This window comes from Pinus tabuliformis, chromosome 8 (assembly GCF_031772625.1).
Source record: "Pinus tabuliformis cultivar Carrire ecotype Pingquan chromosome 8, CPIR1, whole genome shotgun sequence".
In the NCBI taxonomy this organism is placed as follows: domain Eukaryota; kingdom Viridiplantae; phylum Streptophyta; class Pinopsida; order Pinales; family Pinaceae; genus Pinus; species Pinus tabuliformis.
Window position 1 is genome coordinate 511,528,775 of NC_142294.1, and position 6,972 is coordinate 511,535,746.

Consider the following 6,972-nt stretch of genomic DNA (forward strand, 5'->3'; position numbering starts at 1 on the left):
TAGCTATTAGACTTTAAACCTAGAGTTTTCAGCATGATGTCATTTATCATAACCATGGAGGCCTAGATACGAATGTAAATAATCATCACATAACCATTTTCATTTTAATCCCACAAAATGAAACAATCATAAAAAGTTGGAATAGTTGGTGCACAATAAACCTAGAACAATAATAGAAAGAATTGATTCATTAGGATTGCAGACTCGAAGAGGTGGCCAGTAAAATAGGGGGATAAGCCCTCTCTAAGCTATCTACAATTTTTTCAGAGTGGGATACTCAGTGAGTGAGAGAGGGAAATCCCACACAAGAATGATAACATGGACATCATAACGATGAGTCAACACCCTGCAACTAGCTCAAGATGGGAATTCAAATAAGAAGTGTGAAAGTTGTAGCCTTGTAGAGGGTTATTGCATACAACATTTTAAACAAAATATAACAATAACATGAGTTGGTTTCCTTAGGGAACATGATCCATGTTTCTTTTTTACAAAAAAAAGATGCAAGTAAGAAAAACATGAGTAGGGGAGGGACATGGGAGAAAATAAAAATAATGAATGAGGGGATTAACGTAGCATGAAATGTAGATAAAGCCATAGAGAGAAACCATTCAATCATTCAACTGTACAATTAAATCTCTTCCTCATTGAAAACAAAAAATGAGAATGTGTGTGTTGAGGATTCTTATACTGTTAATTGTGGAGTGAAAGCTATTATCCAAGTGCAACAACCAACTCATTCAATGTAATTTTATCTCAAGTCAAGGTTCAAATCAAGCCAAGAAGGAAATTTGCCAAATATAATAGTTATGGAATGCATAGTTGAATGCGAAGTTTATTAGTGACCTGCATTTAATACTAGGCACTCGAAACATATCATACATACATCCCAAAAAATACCTTAGGATGTGACACATTAGTTATACAAAATAAACATAGTTAAAAGCCAAGCACATTTTAAATTTATGCACCACCATATAATATGACTAAGACTTTTTCAAATTCCCATATAAGATTCCAAACATAATATATGTGTCATATTTATAATAGAACCTCTCAGCTTTAAAGTAGTATCACACCACAAATAAAATACTTATAATATCACACAACACATAATATATTCCAACACATAATATATTCCAAGCAATTTGCTATGCCACCCATTACTTATGCCATATAGAAACACGCTCATGTTTCAAACTTTAACAAAGCATTACATTCCTATTCTTTAACAAAGCATTGCTCTGCTATTCCTTGACAATGTTCACGTCCTCAAAACCTTTGTGAAAGTATTAATGCCATGAGTGTGTTTATACTTGATCACGTAACATATTGACCTCCCCCTTTTGCTTTAAACATAAACATATATAAAAATCATTAGCCTATTGACATGCATGCCCTTTATTAAATTTACGAGAAGATGTTTTTACAAACCCGATACCATGTTTCGGAACCATTAATAGGAGAACTAGATGATACTATTATATGCATGAGCTACCAAAATTGGTCATGCATATCCTCATAACATAACAGAACATGGTGATGGAATTAATCATTTTCCATCCAAGGTATCAACCACATAGCCAATAATGCAATTAATAGCTCAGTGAGCTTTTTATTTGTATACACTAAGTTCACTCATGGTTTGGATCGATTTGAAAGTTTTGTTCATGGGATTTGAGCGTATTCCAGTTATAAAAGAAGTTAGAGGTTTGGATCGATTTGGAGGTTTGGATTTGGATTGATTCAGAATTAGGAATTAAATTATGAGCGAATCAGATTGTTGTCAAGCTTATAATGGTAACAACTATGGCAGCAGTCGAATTTAACTGAAAGCCCAATGATATTACAGTTATAATAGCATTAGTTTGAATGAGTTTCAATGATGAAGAATTGGGGCGGCTAGTTTAGCAGACCTGGTCTTGTGTTCGAAACTGACCGAGACTCTCTTTTTTGTGCATTTAAATTTTAAGCAAACAACACTTAGGTTGTTGATGGTTTGGATCCGGTCAACTATAAGAAAGTGGGTTAGGAAGAATTGCAGAATTGCGTTGTCGTATGCCCGAAATTTGCAACCCACAATTGGGGTGTTGTGGTCAAGTACCTCGTACTCATCCACAGGGTCGAATCAAATTGTAACCAAGATTATAACGACAACAACTATTATAACGGTCGCATTTTACTCACAACCCAATGATATTACAAATCTAATCCCATTAGTGTGAATGATTTTTATGCTTATCAAAATGATATTATGATGGATATAATGGCGTAGTTTGAATGATGATAAATTGGGGTTACTAGTTTAGCATACACGGTCTTGGGTTCAAAATCTGCTGAGATAATTTTTTTAAACATTTAAATTCTAAACAAACAACAGCTAGGTTGTTGATGGGTTTGGGTTGGACAACTTTAAGAAAGTGGGTTGGGAAGAATTGTAAAATTATGTTGTAGTATGCCAGAAATTTGTGATCGCCCAAATCAAATTTGCTGTGTGTAACGCTGAATTAATTCTTATAATACAACATGTTTCATTTTCCATAATTTGAAAAATATAATGGAAAATACATATCCAGCATACATGCAGATTATTTATTTATTTTATATTATTGAAAATTTCTTCGTGGTCTCTTAATTATCATGAAATTTGTCGACCACCCTGGGTTACTCATCATTTATTTTTGTGCAGGTGGGAAGGTTTTAGTTTCATGCATGCAAGCAACCTACTAAATAAATAAATATAAATATATAAAAGATTTATGAGAAGTGATCATGTTGAGAAACCATAATATAAAATGTTCTCTAATGAGTCTAAAATATGCCAAACGGTTTGAAAATAGTAGATTCTTAAAAATGTTCAGTGGATACCCTAAAATATGCCAAACTGTTTGAAAATAGTAGCTTTTAAAAAAATGTTCAGTGGATGTTTAGAAAAAAATTTGTCACCAGCGAAGTCTAATAACATTCAATCCAGAATCCTCCAAATTGTAACCTGGTGTTCAAGTATTTTACCTAGATAAGAAGTGAAGTGGTGTGAAGTTATTTGTTCAAGTATTTTAACTAGATAGGAAGTGAAGTGGTGTGAAGTTACTTTTATTCGGAAGAGATTAATTTTTAGCTAATTGTTAATGTATTAATTAACTTATTTATATGAGTTAATTAACTTATTTATATGAGTTAAATGACTGATAAATGTGGGTAACATTAATTAGTGATAAGCATTTAAAAAAATATTTTATAATATTTCTTAAATTACTAAAATTGTTTTTTATAAAAATTAACTAAATTTTTTTATTTCTAAATGGTTTTGGTCATACTATTATTTTGGTTTAACAATATATTTAGCCTATAAACTAGTATAGATCTATTTTAATTTCATATTTATACTATTATTTTGGTTCAACAATATATTTAGTCTATAAACTAGTATAGATTTATTTTAATTTCAGATTTATTAAACATCGAGAGGGATATAATCTATCAAGTTGCAAACTTTTCTTCAGTTTTTTGCATTCAAAATAGAGATTTGCAACTTCAGGGATTTGATCCCTCTCCATATTTGATAGATTCATAATTAAAATGGGTCTAAGGTGGTCTAAACTCTTATGCATGATCAACAAATATAAAGAATTGAGAGCCACATGACATAAACAATGTTATTTTTGTTGTTGTAAGAAAAAATTATGAGATAATGCAATTTAAATTTAAAAAAATAATTTTTAATTGGGAAAAATTATTTTTGAAATATAATGTTTTTAAAATAATTATAATAAATCAACATTTAAATAGTAATATGAAATAATCATCTTATTAATAATTAAATGATAAATATATTTATTATTAAAAATTAATTATTAAATTATAAATATTTTTATTATTATAAAAAAAATTAGGCGATTGTGAAGCATCAGACTTGCATCTTTATTGCATCGTTATCTTTGTGAACTTATTTACACGTGGTATACTTAATAAACAACTTTAATGCTAAATTAATTAAATATTTAAAAATAAAATGTAACTTAAAACGTTGAATAACAAAATAGTGTCTTTTAATCATTCTCATACTATTCAATAGGTTACAACTTTCTGCAGTAGAGTGTTACTACTAGCCAAGGATTATATTTTTCACAATTCTCCATTTACATGGATGAATAATTGAATTGAGAAATAAATGCCTGCAATCCATATGTATTGAGGAAAAGACTGTAATATTTTTTCTCTTGATTATAATCTTCTGTATTCTCTATAAGTCTTTTTGGGCATTGTCTTTGTCCTGGTAAACATTTAGCCTAGAAGGGGAACCATTGGCTTTAATGTTGGAATTGTGATGCAGATTATCACTTAGAGTAGTGGTGGTTGAAAGATTTGTAACTGGGGATAGAGCGACGGGTACCATTTGTTCTGTTGAAGTCAGAGGCGTAGTTGTTTTTGTCAAAGATGGTGGAAAGGATTCTTTTACTGCCTCAGCAATATTTCTAAACTTGGCCTCTTCTCCCAGCTCCCTTACTGTACCAATCACGCTCTCTAACCTTGTCACTATTTCTAACAGAAGAGCAGAAAAGCTAGCAAGAGGAAGGACCTCCATAACTGTATAACTGCTTCGTTTCATTTCGCTCATTTCATATAATTTGCTAGCTTGACTCTTGGATAGGTCCTCTTGCATCTCCCCCTCCAGAGTAGTTTGAAATGACATTGTATTTTCATCATCAGCTTCTTCTATCATTTTCGGTACTGAGGAGTCATGGAATTTGTCTGATCGAGTTATGTCTTTTTCAACAGTTTTCCAACTTTTGATATTGATGGAAAGTTCGGGCTGAGCTCTCAGCGAATTTTGGAGTTCCTCTACCATTGCCTTTAACCGATTTGTCATTAAAGTTGGATTTATACTTCTCATTGTCATTATGCTGTCGGCTAGTTCACGAAGAATGTTGGAAGACTCTCTGCCGATATTAATGCATGGCGTCTTCAAATATTCTCTCCGAGAAATTGGAGTCTGATCAGACAACATCATCACCAATAATTAATGATACGAAATTGATCAATATCGGGAAATACAAAAGCAATATTAGGCAAAATTGACCAACATTACCTGAATCTCAGCGTTTAGCAATCCATTTAAAGCCTCCACACAGTAGGCGCTGTATCTAGTCACGCTTCCAACTTTTAGATAAAATTGCCATGGATATCTGAAAAAGAAACGTCCATGCGGTGGTTCCCATCTAGCGAAATTCGCCTGCAGAATTTAAAAATAATCGTTAAAGTTAAATGGATAGCCAAACTTATCTATATCTACTAGTGTATACTGATAAAAGATGATAGTGTATATTGATGAATTATGATATCTACCAGTGAGTCTTCTGTGGCCTTCGAGTTCAACACACATTTATAGCCCGATCCAACCTTATCATCGTCTGAATCCTGACCATCTTTTGAGTCCAAGAAGTATTCTGTGACATATTCTGTAATCACATAAACCACTGAATATTTTCTCAATATCTTTGAAATTTGTAAATAAAGGAGTGGAGTGAAGTCAATTAAGGACAAATTGTTTTAACTTATTCTTACACCAAAAATTTCCAAATATTTAGGATTGAATAAAGATATCCAAATATTCTGAAAATCGAAAATTAAGATAAAGATAACCTATAAATAGGATAAATGATTTATTGTTTTTCTATGTGACAAATTACCTTGGAGAGATCCAGCCCATCCTTCTAGGTTATGTATAATCAAATTGTGAAGATCGTCTCCAGCTCATATGGGAAAAGCGAACACAGTTATTATGAAACAGAGTGTACACCCAATGATTATCGTAGCTATCCTCTGATCGGCCAATTTTAAAATGTTTTCAACGCCAGAACCAGAAATGGCTACGAGATTGAAGGTGAGAAGGAAGATGACCACCCCGTAATCGTATCTTTGCTTGAGCACAGGAAAGAAACGCGAATATGTGCACGCTGTACCTGCATCGATCACAAAAGGATAAACATCAGAACCCTCAAAGGTGAAGTATTGAATATAACATGGAGATTGTATTATGGGAAGGAGAAAATTGAATATAACATGGAGATTGTATTATGGGAAGGAGAAAATATCGACCTAAGACAAAAACAAAGACACCCAGTATAACTCATTCGCAGTTTTCCCTGTAAGTTCTGCAACATAGCTCACCCCCACTCCCAGTAATCCCGCCAACAGTGTGGCTAAAGATCTGTTAAGACCTTTTCTCAATGTAGCACCTGCATAATAAAATTGAGGCGCAAAACATTAAATTTACTATTGTGAAAAAAAACCCAATAGCTGGTCTACTTGATATTATATAGTCATGAAATCCTCCTAACAATTTATTCAAAATGTGTGAAGATACCTAGAGGCAATTTAATACTTGTAAACAGGAGGTATTTGGTGAATAATTACCTACGGTGAATTCGAACACCACAACGACAGTCATGACAGCCCACATGGCATTTTCACCAAAACTGTCAAACAATGGCCTCACGAAGTAAAATATAAAGACCAAAGTCAGTGCAAGGCCAACTTTGATGGAATGAATAACTCTTTTACGATCATCTGCACCCACCTGCGAAACCCTTTTGCTCACAGAAAGGACAGATCTTTTGTATTCGTGGAAAGCTTGAGAAATTCTCGTAACCAAACGGTTGCAGAAGTTCTCTTGGATGGTATTCGCTTCCATCCCTTCGTTAACACTAATTTTCCACTCCAGAGGCTATGACTGAACCAATATCGTGGCCCCCATATTGCTATTGCTTCAGACCTAAACTTCAAACTAAGAAAACCTTGAATATATCAGCAAGTTTCAATCAAGCATTGAATACAACAGCAGGTTTTAAATTTTAATCAACTTATGTTCTGTAATATCACTTGAGCTCTCTCAAAATTATTTGTGAGTCCAAGAATTTGAAGTTAGTCCTGTCGATGCAGCGTTCCGGGCTTGGCTACAATGTGCCAGAA

General features: G+C 33.0%; 1 pseudogene; it reads right to left on the reverse strand.

The window, feature by feature from the left end:
• Window positions 1-4,243: 4,243 nt before the first annotated feature.
• On the reverse strand, window positions 4,244-6,694 carry LOC149236348 (aluminum-activated malate transporter 8-like; annotated as a pseudogene).
• Window positions 6,695-6,972: the final 278 nt, after the last annotated feature.